The following is a 19,352-nucleotide window of genomic DNA, read 5'->3' on the forward strand; positions in this document are numbered from 1 at the left end:
TGTCTTGTAATAGTTTCTGATAGTTTCTCATTCCTGCAGTACAGCTGTGGGAAATATTCTGGTTCACTTTCTCATCTCAACCACATGTCTTGGTGCTATTATCTCATACTGTGTCCACAAGTCCTTTTCTTATTTCAGGGCTGTTATTGCAAAGTCCTAGAATGTGTGCTTCCTCAATGTAGCCTTTAAGAATAGAGCCCTTAAAAATTAGTTTCAAAAAAAGGCTTTGTTTCTCCAGTTTGTACATCAAAATGCTGGTCATGCCTGTATGGTTCTATACAGCTCTGTCTCTTCTGATTGAAACCTTGTGTCTGTATCTGTGCTCTCTTTGGTGGCCACATCCTGCCTTCAGACCAGCATTCAGCTGGCAAAAAGAAAGATGTTTACGTGCCTTTTGACAAAGAATTCCTTCTTTCATGGGCTCTAAACTGAAGTCATATCCCCCTGGTTTATAAAATATGATACTCTCAGTATGTAACTTTCAGTACTATACTATTAAATATGTCCCCAGAATCAGTATAACCAAATCAGCCATTACGAACGTCATGACTTCTGTTGCATGGGCCACTCAACGCCCTGCATCATAGTCATCTGCAACTGCTGAATTGTAAGCTTCCCTAAGAGAGGATTTATATCATATCTTTGTATCCCCAGAGCTTAAGCACTTAAGAGAAACTTTATAACTTTTTTAAATAAAAGAATAAATGACCAAATGAAAAATTAAGTGCCTCATGGGTCCAGATGCTGTGAACTTCATACTGACTCTCATCTCACTTTCTTCAGAAAACAGCAACTATTTATACATATACATATTTTAAAAAAATAATAAACCAGCAACTCATTATGTGCTGTCTGGTGATTTTATATACTTTATGATGTGTTAACATACTAACCTATCTTAACAGAATAATAGAAGAAGTTTAGTGGGAAAATATTTCATCATGCAGAAGCATGCTGGAAAAACTAGTAAGAGCAACTAAAATATAAGCACATAGTATCTCTCTGCCACTGTTCTTACTTAAGATTTTGTAAGCATTATTTTATCTGTGTCTTCTAACAACCCTTTCAAATAGGTACTACCTCATATCCTTGATTCTAAGATGCCATCAGTTGTAAGAGACATATCAAATTAGGAATAGTTTTTTTTTTAATTTTTATTGTTATGTTAATCACCATACATTACATCATTAGTTTTTGATGTAGTGTCCCATGATTCATTGTTTGTGTATAACACCCAGCGCTCCATGCAGAACGTGCCCTCTTTAATACCCATCACCAGGCTAACCCATCCACCTACCCCCCTCCCCTCTAGAACCCTCAGTTTGTTTTTCAGAGTCCATCATCTCTCATGGTTCGTCTCCCCCTCCGATTTCCCCCCTTTTACAGTGATTGTGTGTGTTGGAGGCATAGAGACTTCCCCTTCGATATGCATATCTATTTTATGACAGATACTAATTTTAAATGTTAAACATTCAGAACAGCCCATCTTTGTAATGCCATTAAATTCATGGCATTTAGAAATTGATGTCCAGGCCACAAGATACAGAATGCTGGCATGGTCCTGCATGCAGGTAGCTCTGCATGTTGCGTGCTGACTTCTGAGACACAGGTGTGTTGAATGTTATGGGGTGACCTGTAGAAACTGTCTGAACATTATTAAACAAAATCATGAAACTTTTCATTAAACATGGTAACCTGGGGTGCCTGGGTGGCTCAGTTGGTGGGCAACTGCCTTCTGCTCAGGTCATGATCCCGGGGTCCTGGGATTGAGTCCCACCTCGGGCTCCCCCTGCTCTGCGGGGAGCCTGCTTCTCCCTCTCCCTCTGCTGTTCTTCCTGCTTGTGCTCTCTCTCTGTCAAATAAATAAATAAAATCTTTTTTTTTTTTTTAAGATTTTATTTATTTGATGGAGAGAGACACAGCGAGAGAGGGAACACAAGCAGGGGAAGTGGGAGAGGGAGAAGCAGGCTTCCCGCCAAGCAGAGAGCCCGATGTGGGGCTCGATCCCAGGACCCTGGGACCATGACCTGAGCCGAAGACAGATGCTTAACGACTGAGCCACCCAGGCGCCCCATAAACAAAATCTTAAAAAAAAAAAACAAAAAACATGGTAACCTGAACACACTCATTTATATCAGTTCCCTTCTAAAACTATACTAAAATGAAAGTAAAAAATAAGAAAGGCATAAACCAATAATGACAAAGAGAATGAGGAAGAAGATGATTGCAGATGAGAATATAAATTAAATTTTTGAAGCTGGACAATAAATGAGCAGATTAGAGAATGCTGAAACCTACAGGCAAGAGAAACCAGTAAGAAGCAGCTGATTGCTGCAACAGAAGTCAAGAAAGACTCAAGAAATCATAGACAGGAGACAATCCCCAACAGAAAAGTGGAGCTTTATTTTTTTAGAAAAGTTCCAACTACAGAGGTTCTGGACACGAAGGCAACCAGTTCCATATGAGGGTGAGGGGAAAGGTAATGTGTCAAATCAAAAACACAGTTTTTTTTTTTAAGATTTTATTTATTTATTTGACAGAGAGAGACACACCAAGAGAGAGAACACAAGCAGGGGGAGTAGGAGAGGGAGAAGCAGGCTTCCCGCTGAGCAGGGAGCCCAATGTGGGGCTCGATCCCAGGACCCCGGGATCATGACCCGAGCTGAAGGCAGATGCTTAACTGAGCCACCCAGGCGCCCCAAAAACAAAGTATTAAATGACAAGTGATATACTTCATGCTAAGACTTCCAAGTCCCTTCCCTTGCTCTGCCCCTGTCATGCTGTCAGACAGGCAGATGATTGGAAGACTGTTCTCTGGAGTCTAAAAGAGCAGCTCTGCAGATACTTACATCTGGGAGAATTACAAAGTACAGACCACCAACTGACAAGCCTCATCATACACACAGTTTCCAATTAGAATTTCAGTGCCTCATTCCTAAATATGAATGGAAAACTAGGGATCACCATATTTGAAGAAAGCTTCCAATATGAAAGACACTCTAAAACAAACACGGGAAATAGAGGGATGATAAAAAGTACAAGCATGAAACAAGCACCACGGGCTCTACAAAAGAATATTCAGTTGTTCTTTAATTCAAATTTTTAAATGTTCAGGTAAGATTTTTTTTAATGCAGTAGAAGAATTGGAAGAAAAAATTGAGTAAGTCTCCCAGAAAATTAAACAAAAAGACAGAGATGAGAATTGGAGAAATGGATACAGATGACTAATAGTAGTCTCGGAGCAAACAGAAAATCAGAGAAGAAAAAACTGTCAGAATTTCTTTCTAAGAATTGAAGAACATATGTTTCTATATTGAAAGACTCTACCAAGTGTCCAGCCCCAACCCATCATATACAAAAGACCAAGAATTTGCATTGCCCTGGCTTTCCTCTATAGCAGCAGCAGAAGCCATAAGACAGGAGAGCTACCCTCCAAATTCTGAGGGGAAATGATTTCCAACCTAGAGTTCTATATCTAGCCGAACTATGAAGTCAAATGTGAAGATGAAATAAATACATTTCAGACATGCAAGATCTAAAACAAATTTATTTCCATGTACCCCTTTTTGGGAAGCTACTGGTGGATGTGTTCCACCAAAAACAAGGAAAAGACATGGGATCCAGGAAATAAGTAAGCAGTTAAACATAGAAGAGTGGTGAAGGGAATTCTCAGGATAATGTTGAAGAGAAGTTCCAGGGGAAAAAAAAAAAGTTTTTAAGCTTCTTTATATAAGCTGGCAAGGAAAAGGCATTCTTACCAGGTTGGCACTATCTGGCTGACTTTGCTTTCTAATTGAGAATAAGTAATTAAAAAGACTAGTACATGAAGATTACATTAGCTACACTTAGAAACTATAAAAGCAAAATATTGTTTCAAGAAATGATCATATGTTCTTTCCACCTCCTCATTCCAATCCAGGACTATATTTCTCCATGAAAGCTTTATTTTAGAATTCAATGTTAGTTTTTTCTATCATTTTTGAAACTAAAGATGAGTATTTTCCAAAAGATTTTAGTAGCAGAACATTTTTCCCCTCCTTCAAATAAAATGTTGTGTGGAAAGACTATTATATAAAAAAGATAGGAAAGAATCTGTTTTGATTGGGGCCTGTCCCACCTATATACCTTTCCCTACTCCTCCTGCTGTTATTTCTGGGGCACATTGGAGATTCTGTAGAGCAGTTTAAAAACTATTACTCTAGCTAAAACTACTGAACACATGACTTATTTCACTATTATTTCTCAGAATTATAACCTGAGCACCTGTGAGTTTTATGAACTCAAGAAGCAGAACATTGATGTAGCATTGCTTACATAGTGAGGTTGTGTGTCTGGGTAAATGTGAAATGCCACTAAAATTCCATCTTGACAAGTGTGCACCTATCAGTCTTGTTTTCTTTGCCTCAGTTTCAAATAAAAGTTGGAACCTCCAATTTTTACATTCCTGGCATTTTTCAATTTGAAATTAGTGATTCATATTTCGTTTCCCTTGTAAGCATGAGAAGGCAAACATAGAGCATCCAAATAACACTGTATTTGGGGTGGGAAGTCCTGCATCTCAAGTGTTCCTTGTAATACATCCTTTGTCCCTCTTAATGCTATCCTTTCTTTTTCCCATGTCACTCCTGTAAAAGCAACTGTTGACAGATTTATAGTTTTAAATAGCTTTCCAGATACAATCTCCTCTGGTAAATAAAACTAAAAGATGAAATTAAAGAATAAAAACATAACTTAGTGCTATGAGAATTTGAGTTTTTGTATAGTGTGGTCATTATGGGATGCCCATGACATCGGGTTTGAATCTGCCTGCATACCATGAAAATATAAAACAAGCATAGCAATAGCTTTTCTGTCTAAAAATGATTTATAATTGGCAAGTATTAAAAATACCAACTTCATTGCCTGCATACTTTCTGTGAGGAAGGGTAGTCCCTAACCAAACATTTTTTTTTTAAGATTTTATTTATTTATTTGACAGAGACATAGCAAGAGAGGGAACACAAGCAGGAGGAGTGGGAGAGGGAGAAGCAGGCTTCCTGCCGAGCAGGGAGCCTGATGTGGGGCTCAATCCCAGGACCCTGGGATCATGACCTGAGCCGAAGGCAGACACTTAACGACTGAGCCACCCAGGGGCCCCCCCTAACCAAACATTTTGAGAACTGGTTAATTTTTAATATTTATTTGTAAATATGGAAATATAATGAAGATATAACTGTAAATCTTTTTTGCTGTGTGCATCAAAGAATTTAAGTTCATCTTGCTTTCCCATTCATCTATTCCTTTTAGATTTTTCAACTAAATAATGCAGAAAACATAGCTTATGAAATTAAAAGAGGAACATAACATTTAAAAAAAACTCCACCTGTAATTTTGAAGAATTAAAACCTTGAGCAAGTGCATATCTTGGCAGACAAATTATTTTAACCTGAAACTTGATCAGGTTACAATTAGAAGTACAAGTACAATTAGAAAACCCTGAATCACAAAGATATTATTATCTTTTTGTGCTCAACCTAAAAAGCAGATGCACAGGTTACTATTTCAACGCAGAGGGTGGGTTTTTATCTTGAAGACTATGAAAATAAGTTACATGTGAAAATCAGCAGAGCAGTCCATCATTTTTATCCCTTGGTCCTTCTCTAAGGACTTTTTTGTGACACCTGTGAAAAAGCAGAGTTATGTCTACATCAGTAATAGGATATACCCAAATTTAGCACAGTTGACGATATCGTTATAGTCTACTGCAGCACAATGCTGGAGAGTGACTGTAGCACTCTAGAAAAAAAAAAAAAACAACATTTAGGGGCTATTTCAAGGTCAAAGCATTACTTAGATATACCTTTAAGAAAAATTATACCTTCCCAACTTGGCAAGAAAATAGTTGGGATGGCTTGAAGATAGGTGTCTTCAGCTCTTTTTTACCATCTCCTGGCTTTCCACCTGTAGAAACAGTTTAAGATATCCATCTTTTGTGTTTTTTTTAATTTAAAAAATTAAGTGAGGATCCTTTTGTTATCAAAAGTTGATGACACTGATGAACTCCTGCCGGTGGAACCCAGCAATACATGGCTCCCAGGAGGCAAGGCCACAGTGACTGAGCACTGCCTAGCTATTTCACCCCTGCATTGATTTGCAGATAGTCCTCTCACATTAGACCCTCACTTATCAGTTTAAGTTATTTTCTGGAAAATGCTCCAGAAGAGCTGGAACTTCAGGAATTAGAGAAAAGTTACAACTAGAAGGGGAGCATACCCACCTGTAGAAGTTTATAAGGATACATAAACTATAAGCCTCCTAGGCCACTCACAGTGACTTCTACTTGAATTAGGTTATAAATCATTTTTGTTGGGGAAAATATGGTAGATAAATGCATCGCCACCAGTTTTTTTATTGGCTATATGTTAAATACTAAGGTAATATATTAATAATATTAGGAATGTTTGCCACAATTTTGTTGAGTACTTACTGTGTGCTAGACAGTAAGTACTTTATATAAGTTATCTAATTTAATAGAACAACCCTCTAAGGTACAAAATTAGTATATTCATTTTACAGAAGAGAAGACTATAGCTTAAAGTAACTTTTTCAAGGTCTCACAACTTACATCTAGTGAAATCAATATTTAAACCCAATGTGACTCCAAAGCCTATGTCCTTAAATTCTAATTTCCTTGGATATCCATTGTTCCTTTAGAATGGTTTTGAATGTTTAGTAAATGGGAGTGGGATGGGGGAGGGGATGGTTGGGAGAAGACAAAGGTACTGACAATGGAAGATTTCCTTCAAAAACTTGAGGAAAATGATCTTTAACTTAGCATTATATACCAAACCAAACTTTAGAAACGTGAGGATTGAATAAAGGCATTTTATAATAGTCTAGAAGGGACTCAACATGTACTTGTTTTTTACAAAGTTACTTAAGGTTGTATGCCAGCTAAACAAAGGAATAACTCAAGAAATGGGAAGACATGGAAAGAGTAATAATGGAAAGTCTTAGGATGAACACTGTGCTGCAAGGCTAGAGAGCAGGCAGTCCATGTGGAACGGGAGGAAAAATTCAGCTTGCCTCTAGAAGCTTCCAAATGAAATCTAACCCTCACTGAAGAAAAAGATCACAAAAGTTTCAACATAAATGGTAAAGAGAATTATGAGAGCCATGTAGGAAGTCCAGAAAGGGAAATAAATGCAATGAAATTCTAAAGGAAATAGAGAACACATCCAGTGGGGGAACATCAGAAAAGCCTTCATGGAAGAAGTAACATTTTGATGAGCCTTTAAAAGATAAGCATAGTTTTATGAGGATATAGGAGAGAATGCACTTTACGCAGAGGCAGAAACAAAGAAGTATATGTGATTCAATAGAGCCTAGGCATCCTGAGAAATGGGCTGTCCAGTGTTTGGAGATAAGGCTCTAAAGGTTGGTAAGGAATATTTTGTAGGGAGCCTAGAATATGCACATTCTGGAAGCTTATCATTTACCAGGTAAGCAGTAAAGAACTTCTGAAGATTTTTGAAGTAATAATCAGAGCTATGATTTTGGAAAATTAGTCTAGAAACAAGATGGCTAGTCAGGAAGCTACTAGAAGGTAAGAGTGGCATAAAGTAGAAAGAAGACAGTGTAAATGGAAAAAAAAAAGACAAGAGTCAATTCAACAATTATAAAAGTTAGTAATTGATGAATAACAAGAAGTAAAAGTCAAGCATCAAAACTGACTCTTAATATTTTCAGCCTGAAGACTGGGCAAATGGTATTTCTGTATCAGCAAGTATAAGAATATAGTAGTTAAGGGGCGCCTGGGTGGCTCATTCGGTTAAGCCTTGGGCTCTTTATTTCGGCTCAGGTCATGATGTCAGGGTCATGAAATTGAGCTCCACGTTGGGCTCCACTGAGCGTGGAGCCTGCTTAAGATTCTCTCTCTCCCTCTCTCTCTAAAATAAATAAATAAATAAATAAATAAATAAATAAATAATAAAATCTTTAAAAATATATACACACACATATATGGTAGTTAAGTTTTTATTTGTTGCAAGTAAAAGATACCAGTGAGAATTGACTTGAGCCAAAACAAAGAATATTTTCAAAATAAACTATATCTCAGGATTTAAGGAATAGGACTTTGGACTGTCAGGGACTAGAAGGACTCCACAATCCTCAACAACAGAAATTGTAACTGCTCTGCAGCTGTGAATGAATCATCTACCCTCAACTTTTCTTTGTTTCTCTCAGGTCCAAAGTCCCTGGAGAAAGAATCTGTTTGGCTCATTTGGAGTCATGTGTCTGCCTCTTAACTAATAATTCTGATAGGGGAATAAGGTCATACCTTTGAAGACTAATTTCAGAGGTATTTCCCAGAGAAAAGGAAGATGTTGTGAGATAGGCCATAGATAATTGATCAGTGTATATATTCTATTCTTGAATGCACTGATTAGGCACACTTACCTTCCCATACTTCCATGTGTGAAACATAATATCTTGTTGTTCTGTAAACAACTGTAAATGTACTCTGCCCTCCCCAGCTAAAGATAGCATTCAGAAGTGATACTGTGTGACCATTATTCTCTAAGTCTATAACCTCCTAGTCATTCCTGTTCTTTATATGGCTCCATCATGATTCCATCTTGCCTGTCACCTTGCAAGGTGCTATAACTTAGATGTTTTGGCTTTTGACTTGGAGGCCCAGGTACAACTCTCTTTGGTCATCCCGAATCTGGGCTCATCTGACACCAGTCGCCTCCACCATGCCACCCAGGTTTGACCCCAATAAGATCAAAGTCATATACCTGAGGTGCACCAGTGGGGAAGCTGGTGCCGCATCTGCCCTACCCCAAAATTGGCCCCCTGGGTCTGTCTCCAGAAAAGATTGGTAATGACATCTCCAAGGCAACCAATGATTGGAAGGATAATACTGAAATTGACCATTCAGAACAGACAGGCCCAGATTAAAGTGGTACCTTCTGCCTCTGCCCTGATTACCAAAACCCTCAAGGAACCACCAAGGACAGAACGAAGCAGGAAAACATTAAGCACAGTGGAAATATCATTTTTGATGAGATTGTCAACATTGCCTGATAGATGCAACACCAATCTTTAGCCAGAGAATTCTCTGGAACCACTAAAGAGATCTATGGGCTGCAATATTGATGACCACCACCCTCATGACATCATAGATGACATCAAGAGTGGTGCAGTAGAATGCCCAGCTAGTTAAGAACTACAAAGGAAAATATTTCAATAGAGGATCATTTGATGACAACAACAACAAAAATGCTATAACTTAGGGATTAAATTGTAAATTTAACTATCACTAGTATCCTCTATATACAATAGTTAGAAAAAGGAAGAGGATAGAAGAAAAACTAATGACAAAGTATCATTTAAAAAGAGGAAAATAAAAATGAATGGAGTAAGATTTTTTTTAGATACTATAGCTAATAGCTATAAGCAAGGACAAAGTGATAAAGTCTACACTCATAATTTCTGCACCTGGCAATGGGGCCATAGTATTTATGACTTACTTTCTCCACTGACACTTCATGTTCCTCTTTGCCTTTGATTAGTATTTCATCAAGTCAAAGTAGAGGTTTTTTTGTTTTGTTTTGTTTTGGGTTTTTTTGTTGTTAAAAAAAAGAAAAGAAGAGAGTAGGAAGGGAAAAATGAAGGGGAGGGAATCGAAGGGGGAGACAAACCATGAGAGACTATGGACTCTGAGAAACAAACTGAGGGTTCTAGAGGGGAGGGGCAGTGGGGGGATGGGTTAGCCTGGTGATGGGTATTAAAGAGGGCATGTATTCCCTCTCCCAACATGGCGGCCTCAGCAAAAAAGAAGAATAAGAAGGGGAAAACTATCTCCCTAACAGACTTCCTGGCTGAGGATGGAGGGACTAGGGGAGGAAGCACCTATGTCCCCAAACCAGTCAGCTGGGCTGATGAAACAGATAACCTGGAAGGAGATGTTTCAACCACTTGGCACAGTAATGATGACGACGTGTATAGGGCACCTCCAACTGACCATTCCATCCTGCCCACTGCTCCACGGGCTGCTCGGGAACCCAATATCGACCGGAGCCATCTTCCGAAATCACCACCCTATACTGCTTTTCTAGGGAACCTGCCCTATGATGTAACAGAAGAATCCATTAAGGAATTCTTTAGAGGATTAAATATCAGTGCAGTGCGTTTACCACGTGAACCCAGCAATCCAGAGAGGTTGAAAGGTTTTGGTTATGCTGAGTTTGAGGACCTGGATTCTTTGCTCAGTGCCCTGAGCCTCAACGAAGAGTCTCTAGGTAACAGGAGAATTCAAGTGGACGTTGCTGATCAAACACAGGATACAGACAGGGATGATCGTTCTTTTGGCCAAGATAGAAATTGGGATTCTGACAAAACAGATACAGACTGGAGGGCCCATCCTGCCACAGATAGCTTTGATGACTACCTGCCAAGGAGAGGTGATGATAGCTTTGGAGACAAGTATCGAGATCATTATGATTCAGACTGATACCATGATGGGTATCCAGACGGGTATTGTGATAGCCCACGCTGAGATATGGATCGATATGGGGGCCGGGATCGCTATGATGACCGAGGCAGCAGGGAGTATGACAGAGGCTACGATTCCAGGATAGGCAGTGGCAGAAGAACATTTGGTAGTGGATACTGTAGGGATGATGACTACAGAGGAGGTGGGGACCGCTATGAAGACAGATAGGACAGATGAGGCGATCGGTCATGGAGCTCCAGAGATGATTACTCTCGGGATGACTATAGGCGTGATGATAGAGGTCCCCCCCCAAAAGAACCAACTGAATCTAAAGCCTTGGAATACTCCTAAGGAAGATGATTCCTCTGCTAGCACCTCCCAGTCCAGTCGAGCAGCCTCTATCTTTGGAGGGGTAAAGCCTGTTGACACAGCTGCTAGAGAGTGAGAAGTAGAAGAGCGGCTGCAGAAGGAGCAGGAGAAGCTGCAGCGCCAGCTGGATGAGCCAAAACTAGAACGACGGCCCCGGGAGAGACACCTAAGCTGGCGAAGTGAAGAGACTCAGAAACAGGGAATGGTCCAGGACAGGAAGTGAGTCATCACAGACTAGGACCTCTGCCACATCTGGCAGAAATGCACAAAGGAGAGAGAGTGAGAAGTCTCTAGAAAACGAAGCACCCAATAAAGAGGAAGACTGTCACTCTCCAACTTCTAAGCCTCCCAAATCTGAACAGCCTCTGAAGTTAACGCCAGCCCCTCCACCAAAGGAGAATGCTTGGGTGAAGTGAAGTTCTAACCCTCCTGCTCCATCTCAGAGCTCAGACACAGAGCAGCAGTCCCCTACAAGTGGTGGGGGGAAAGTAGTTCCAGCTCAGCCACCTGAGGAAGGACCAGCAAGGAGAGATGAAAACAAAGTAGATGGGGTGAGTGTCCCAAAAGGCCGAAGTGGGAACTCCGGCCGTGGTCCAGGAGATGGAGGGAACAAAGACCACTGGAAGGAGTCCGATAGGAAAGATGGCAAAAAGGATCAAGACTCCCGATCTGCACCTGAGCCAAAGAAACCTGAAGAAAATCCAGCTTCCAAGTTCAGTTCTGCAAGCAAATATACTACTCTCTCTATTGATGGCGAAGATGAGAACGAAGGAGATTACACCGAATAGACCTCTGCATCCTATGCTTTCTCCTAGTCTCTCCACCTTGGAACATTTGAGAACAAATCAAACCTCTATCCAGACAAGATAATAAAACTCACCATCTCCTGGAAAAAAAAAAGGGAGGGGGGCACGTATTGCATGGAGCACTGGGTGTTATATGCAAACAATGAATCCTGGAGCACTACATCAAAAACTAGTGATGTAATGTATGGTGATTAACATAACATAATAAAATAAAATTAAAAAAAGAAAACAGAAAAAGGGAAAGGTGAGAGAAATGGAGAAATCAGGCATAACTTCTAGGTTTCTGCCTTTTCTGCTGGCTAGGAAACTATGATTCAAATTTCTAGACTTCAGTTGTAAAATAAGAAAAGAGACGAAAAACACAATAAAAATGAGAAATAATTGAATTATTATTATCATTATAACACATAATTTCAAGAACTACTGTATTTGACTACTTAAAACTGATCCTGGTTTTTGTTTGAAAACCAGTCTGGTTATCAGTAAAGCTAGAGAGATATTTAGTAATATTGATAAAGCAGAGTCTATTGGCATGAGCCAAACCTACATTCCTCAAGAATCTGAGCTCTGGGTGGAATTGTTTGTTTAATGTTGTGATAATCATCAATTAGTCCTAACCAGTGGTCATGGTAGTACAAGATGTTCTGCCTCGACCACAATGCTCTAAAACTGGAACTCAATCACAAGAAAAAATTTGGCAGAAATTCAAACACTTGGAAGCTAAAGACCACTCTGCTCAAGAATGTTTGGGTCAACCAAGAAATCAAAGAAGAACTTAAACAATTCATGGAAATCAATGAGAACGAAAACACATCGGTCCAAAACCTATGGGATACTGCAAAGGCGGTCCTAAGGGGGAAATACATAGCCATCCAAGCCTCACTCAAAAAAATAGAAAAATCCCGAATTCACCAACTAACTCTACACCTTAAAGAACTAGAGAAAAAGCAACAAACAACGCCTAAGCCACGCATTAGAAGAGAAATAATTAAAATTAGAGCAGAAATCAATGAATTAGAAACCAGAAACACAGTAGATCAGATCAACGAAACTAGAAGTTGGTTCTTTGAAAGAATTAATAAGATTGATAAACCACTGGCCAGACTTATCCAAAAGAAAAGAGAAAGGACCCAAATTAATAAAATTATGAATGAAAGGGGAGAGAGCACAACTAACACCAAGGAAATAGAAACAATTATTAGAAATTATTATCAACAACTATATGCCAATAAACTGAGCAATCTGGATGAAATGGAGGCCTTCCTGGAAACCTATAGGCTGCCAAGACTGAAACAGGAAGAAATTGACAACCTGAATAGGCCAATAACCAGTAACGAGATTGAAGCAGTGATCAAAAACCCCCAAAAAACAAGAGTCCAGGGCCTGATGGATTCCCTGGGGAATTCTACCAAACATTCAAAGAAGAAATAATACCTATTCTACTGAAGCTGTTTCAAAAAATAGAAGCAGAAGGAAAACTTCCAAACTCATTCTATGAGGCCAGCATTACCTTAATCCCCAAACCAGGCAAAGACCCCATCAAAAAGGAGAATTTCAGACCGATATCCCTGATGAATATGGATTCCAAAATCTTCAACAAAATCCTAGCTAATAGGATCCAACAATACATTAAAAGGATCATCCACCACGACCAAGTGGGATTTATCCCCGGGATGCAAGGGTGGTTCAACATTCGCAAATCAATCAATGTGATAGAACACATTAATAAGAGGAGGGAGAAGAACCATATGGTCCTCTCAATTGATGCAGAAAAAGCATTTGACAAAATACAACATCCTTTCCTGATTAAAACTCTCCAGAGTATAGGGATAGAGGGAACATTACTCAAGCTCATAAAATCCATCTTTGAAAAACCCACAGCAAATATCATCCTCAATGGGGAAAAGCTGAGAGCCTTTCCCTTAAGATCAGGAACATGTCAAGGGTGCCCACTCTCACCACTGTTGTTCAACATAGTACTAGAAGTCCTAGCAACAGCAATCAAACAACAAAAAGAAATAAAAGGTATTCAAATTGGCAAAGAAGAAGTCAAACTCTCTCTTTTCGCAGACGACATGATACTTTATGTGGAAAACCCAAAAGACTCCACCCCCAAATTACTAGAACTCATACAGCAATTCAGTAATGTGGCAGAATACAAAATCAATGCACAGAAATCAGTTGCTTTCTTATACACTAACAATGCAACTGTAGAAAGAGAAATTAAAGAAACGATTCCATTTACAATAGCACCAAAAACCATAAGATACCTCGGAATAAACCTAACCAAAGAGGTAAAGGATCTATACTCTAGGAACTACAAAACAGTCATGAAAGAAATTGAAGAAGACACAAAAAGATGGAAAAATATTCCATGCTCATGGATCGGAAGAATAAACATTGTTAAAATGTCTATGCTACCCAGAGCAATCTATACCTTCAATGCCATCCCGATCAAAATTCCAATGACATTTTTCAAAGTGCTGGAACAAACAATCCTAAAATTTGTATGGAATCAGAAAAGACCCCGAATCGCCAAGGAAATGTTGAAAAAGAAAAACAAAGCTGGGGGCATCACGTTGCCCGATTTCAAGCTATATTACAAAGCTGTGATCACCAAGACAGCGTGGTACTGGCACAAAAACAGACATACAGACCAATGGAACAGAATAGAGAACCCAGATAGGGACCCTCAACTCTATGGTCGAATAATCTTTGACAAAGCAGGAAAAAACATGCAATGGAAAAAAGACAGTCTCTTCAATAAATGGTGCTGGGGAAATTGGACAGCCACATGCAGAAGAATGAAACTCGACCATTCTCTAACACCATTCACAAAGATAAACTCAAAGTGGATGAAAGACCTCAACGTGAGACAGGAATCCATCAAAATCCTAGAGGAGAACATAGGCAGTAACCTCTTTGACATCGGCCACGCAACTTCTTTCAAGTTACATCTCCAAAAGCTAGTGAAACAAAAGCAAAAATGAACTTTTGGGACTTCATCAAGATAAAAAGCTTCTGCACAGCAAAGGAAACCGTCAACAAAACAAAGAGGCAACCCACAGAATGGGAGAAGATATTTGCAAATGACACTACAGATAAAGGGCTGGTATCCAAAATCTATAAAGAACTTCTCAAACTCAACACCCAAAAAACAAATAATCAAGTCAAAAAGTGGGCAGAAGAGATGAACAGACACTTCTCTGAAGAAGACATACAAATGGCTAACAGACACATGAAAAAATGTTCATCATCATTAGCCATCAGGGAAATCCAAATCAAAACCACACTGAGATACCACCTTACACCAGTTAGAATGGCCAAAATGGACAGGGAAAGAAACAACAAATGTTGGAGAGGTTGTGGAGAAAGGGGAACCCTCTTACACTGTTGGTGGGAATGCAAGTTGGTACAGCCACTTTGGAAAACAGTGTGGAGGTGCCTCAAAAATTTAAAAATAGAGCTACCCTATGACCCAGCAATTGCACTACTGGGTATTTACCCCAAAGACACAGATGTAGTGAAAAGAAGGGCCATATGCACCCCAATGTTCATAGCAGCAATGTCCGCAATAGCCAAACTGTGGAAAGAGCCAAGATGAATGGATAAAGAAGATGTGGTCCATATATACAATGGAATATTACTCAGCCATCAGAAAAGATGAGTACCCAACTTTTACATCAACATGGATGGGACTGGAGGAGATTATGCTAAGCGAAATAAGTCAAGCAGAGAAAGTCAATTATCATATGGTTTCACTTATTTGTGGAACATAAGGAATAACATGGAGGACATTAGGAGAAGGAAGGGAAAAATGGTGGGGGGGGAATTGGAGGGAGAGATGAACCATGAGAGACTATGGACCTGAGAAACAAACAGGGTTCTAGAGGGGAGGGGGGAGGGGGGATTGGTTAGCCCGGTGATGGGTATTAAGGAGGGCACGTACTGCATGGAGCACTGGGTGTTATACGAAAACAATGGATCGTGGATCACTACATCAAAAACTAATGATGTATTGTATGGTGACTAACATAATATAATAAAATTAAAAACTATAAAAAAAAAAAAAAGATGTTCTGCCTCAGAGGTTACCAAGGTCCAATACCAACTCATTATTAACTCAGCTCTGTCCTCTTCGGCTACAATATCTAGTACTACCCCCATCCATCCTGATATTGGGTCTGTGAGTGAGCCTCAAAACAATACTTGGCTTAGTTGCTCTACTGGAAGGTTTAACAAATATCTCTAGTTGTGGTATGAAAAGAAGAGTTAAGGTAGACATGAGTAGAAGCCTAGGTAATAGCCCACAGGAGGGAATATTAGGGACTAAACTTGTATTAGTTAAAGGTAGTGAAATGAGGGAAATGCATAAAGCATTTAGGAAGCAAGACTTACAGGATTAATTAGAGAAAAGAATCAAAGGTGACTAACAGGTAGCTACCTTGGGTTATGATAGTGCCATCAAGTGAGAGAAGAAAATATAAGCCAGTTTGAGGATAAAAGTAAATAAATCCAGTTTGGGATACGTTCAACATCAAGGACTTTTGAATCATCCAAGAAGAGATGTCAGCAGGTGGTAGTTGAATATACAAGTTCGGAGATGAGACCAAGAGAATATAGGAGATTATACTGTAGAATATATAAAATGAGAAGAGTAAAGGGTCCAAGAAAGAAATATGGAACACCCAAATCTAAAAGGTAGACATAAGAAACAGAACAGAAATGATTGGAGAGAGATGTGTTCTGGAAACCAATGGAATAAAGAGCATTACCAAATGCAACTGAAAGGTTTGGGTCTATTGAGTTCAGCAATATGAAAGTCATTAGTGACTTCATTGAGAGCAGTATCAGTGGAGTAGTGAGGGCAAAATCTAGATTGTGGAGAACTGAAATGAAAATGGAAAGTGAGGTATTATTATAGAATTTTTATTTTATAGAATTATTATTATAGAATTTCTTTTAAGAAATTTGAACAAAAAAGGATAGAGATTAGATTGGTATCTGGAGAAATATTGGTAGGGTAGGGACTAGGATGGGAGACAAGCATGTTTATAGGCTGAGGAGGAAGAGTCAGAGGGAGAATGAAAATATACCGCAGGAAAATGGAGAAAGGAATTAGTCAACTATGAAGGAAGGTAACAGAGGATTGGGATTGTGAGCACAAAGTAAGGTTTGGCCTTCAGCTGAAGGAAAGGAGCCCTGTTCTCTTGCCTATTGAGGAAGAAATAAGGATCATAGTGGATATAGATGATTTTGTAGGTAGGGGGCCTGGGAAGTTGGAAGAAGGGGATTGGATTCAGTGATCCAAGTTGAGTTGCAAGCCTCAACTTGAGCCTATTTCATGAGTCTTTTATCTGATCCATAAAATTACTAAATCCATATATATCATTAACTGTCATGAGTTTTACCCTTTACCATGTGTGGTATAGTACATGGACTTTACTGTCCAGTCCCTCTTTTTGAAAAATAATATGCAGAAATTCAAATTTTAAAAATGTAAACATACTGAGTTGAAGGTATCTATGGATCCTCTTAATGGAGTTGATCATCTAGACTAGTTTTCATTTTGTTGGAATTTCTCCTCAAGTGAAAATATCCATTATGTAACATTTTAATTAATATAGATCTATATGCATAAAGAGAAAGAAGAAGCTCTCTATATGTGGATGATCATATACTTATAGAAGGATTTTTTTTACTATAGATTAATACTATTTTCTAGATAAGAAAGACTGAATATACTGATGTGACAAATGATCCTTTAGTCTCCTAGTTTTACATACTTACTATTTAGGTCAGAACTTGTCTGTGTTAGTTATCTTGTCTATGCAACATATTTGCTCAAATGAAACTTCTACTTTTTCTTACATTCTGACCTACTTGATAATCTGGTATCATATTCGCTCACAAAGAATTATTCTGTATAGTATGTTAGCTGTAACTCAATGTAGTTCTTAAAGGGTTTTCTCAATTATTTTAGTACTTGCCCTTCTGCAATGATCTGAAAACCATTTCCACTTTCCAGAAAGAATGCCTTTGTAATAGTGTTAAAGCTTCAGAATCTTAGAGTAAATTGATTGATCAGAGAAGATTTAACAGTGCCTGGCTCACAGTCTGTACTTAATGTCTGATGAGTGAAAGACTGAATGCATGCAGTTTCATTTTTGCGAAAATTTACTACACTGAAAACTGTGATTGTCTCTGGAAAGAAGTAGCCCATGTTCTTTTTAGAATAACTGAAACCACTGAATCTTAACTCTATTAACAAATACTTTTGAGTCCCAGGCACAAGACACTCAAGTAAAGAGACCTTGCTTACTTCCTTTTACGTTGGGTATGAGTTTTGATTTTTGATAACAAGTTTGGATCAGTGCTGGTTTGGACAAGGTTCAGATTAATTATATAAAAGAGTACATTTTTTAAAAAATCCCTATCATATCCTGTTACCCAGTTCTCTAACACAAGTGCTTTAGGCACTGATTTAATCTGGAAATGATCATTAGGTTCCCCATTAAAATAGTTCATGTATTTGAGAGGCTCTCTGGTAATGACAGAATATCATTCTTACATGAAAGAACTTGAGGCAATAATCTAGAATGAAGAGCCATCAATTGATCTCATGAGAGTTATCTGAAACATTTTGGTCAAAGTCAAGTTTACTGAGGGTCATATTTTCACTAAGAAGATTCCCAGAGTAAGTTCCAGGATTGGAATAAAAACAACTCATATACTGCTGTTTTAATTGAATTATATCTACCTTAGTTTTCTCCATAGTATGTTTTCTTCAGATAGACCCTTGGATGATTGTCTTTATTTATTTATTTATTTTTAAACCTCATGGTGTTCCAGTTACATGTAAACAACCACAAACAGTGACACTTTGTAAAATATCCCATTTCTACCCTTGAGTCTATGCGTTCACTTTTCTGGTAAATGACTTCGGGAGCCTACAGAAACCAAATGATGAGACCCCTAGAAGTAGTACAGATGAGTTTGCTAGCAGTGTTTGCATAAAGTTCTAGTAGCCTCTTCTATTTTCTTTGGTTTATTCTTTTAAAAGGTTCTTACCTACAATTGTGTCTTCTTTAGTTTAGCCTCTTTTGGGGCCAGGAAAATGACCTGGAGGAAATCTGACCTGTGGCAATCTGACTTACGTTCTTAGCTAACTGACTTAATTGGCTTATGTCTTAATTTTTGTTTATGAAACCAAAAATATAAAGTATGTGATAAATGCATAAGTACAATATGATGCTTTTTCTTGGGTATGTACATTCCAGAAATGGGCTATATTTCCAAATTAGGGTGGCTTGTGTACTGAAGTTTTAAGGGGAAATTTTAAATCTTAATCTCTATGTTTCTTACATAACTGACATCTTGTGGACGCTGAAATAGACCTCAAGATTTAGGACCGTGGTAAAGAAATCTGAAATTTATTAATTATTTCCTTACTCCGAGTTCATATGGTCTCTGATTAAAAAGACCGTTTCTTTTGAAGCTTCATCTAGAAGAAATGTATATAAAATATATCTACAAATTGGCAGTATTGCAGGGATAAAGAGCTCAGTCTCAGGAATTAGGCAGACCTGTATTCGAATCCCATCTCTGACATTTACTAGCCCTATGACCCTCACACGTGTAGTTACAGTAATAGTACCTACTTCCTAGAGTCATTGTGAAGACTAAATTATTACCTG

At 38.6% G+C, this 19,352-nt stretch overlaps 1 protein-coding gene and 1 pseudogene across 2 annotated transcripts in view; both read left to right on the forward strand.

The window, feature by feature from the left end:
• Positions 1 to 19,352, forward strand: part of SPATA5 (spermatogenesis associated 5) — a 335,078-nt gene that overhangs the window by 289,775 nt on the left and 25,951 nt on the right. The window lies entirely within an intron of this gene.
• LOC116637421 lies at positions 9,796 to 11,732 on the forward strand (annotated as a pseudogene).

Source organism: Phoca vitulina, unplaced genomic scaffold (assembly GCF_004348235.1).
Source record: "Phoca vitulina isolate PV1807 unplaced genomic scaffold, GSC_HSeal_1.0 scaffold14, whole genome shotgun sequence".
Classification (NCBI taxonomy): domain Eukaryota; kingdom Metazoa; phylum Chordata; class Mammalia; order Carnivora; family Phocidae; genus Phoca; species Phoca vitulina.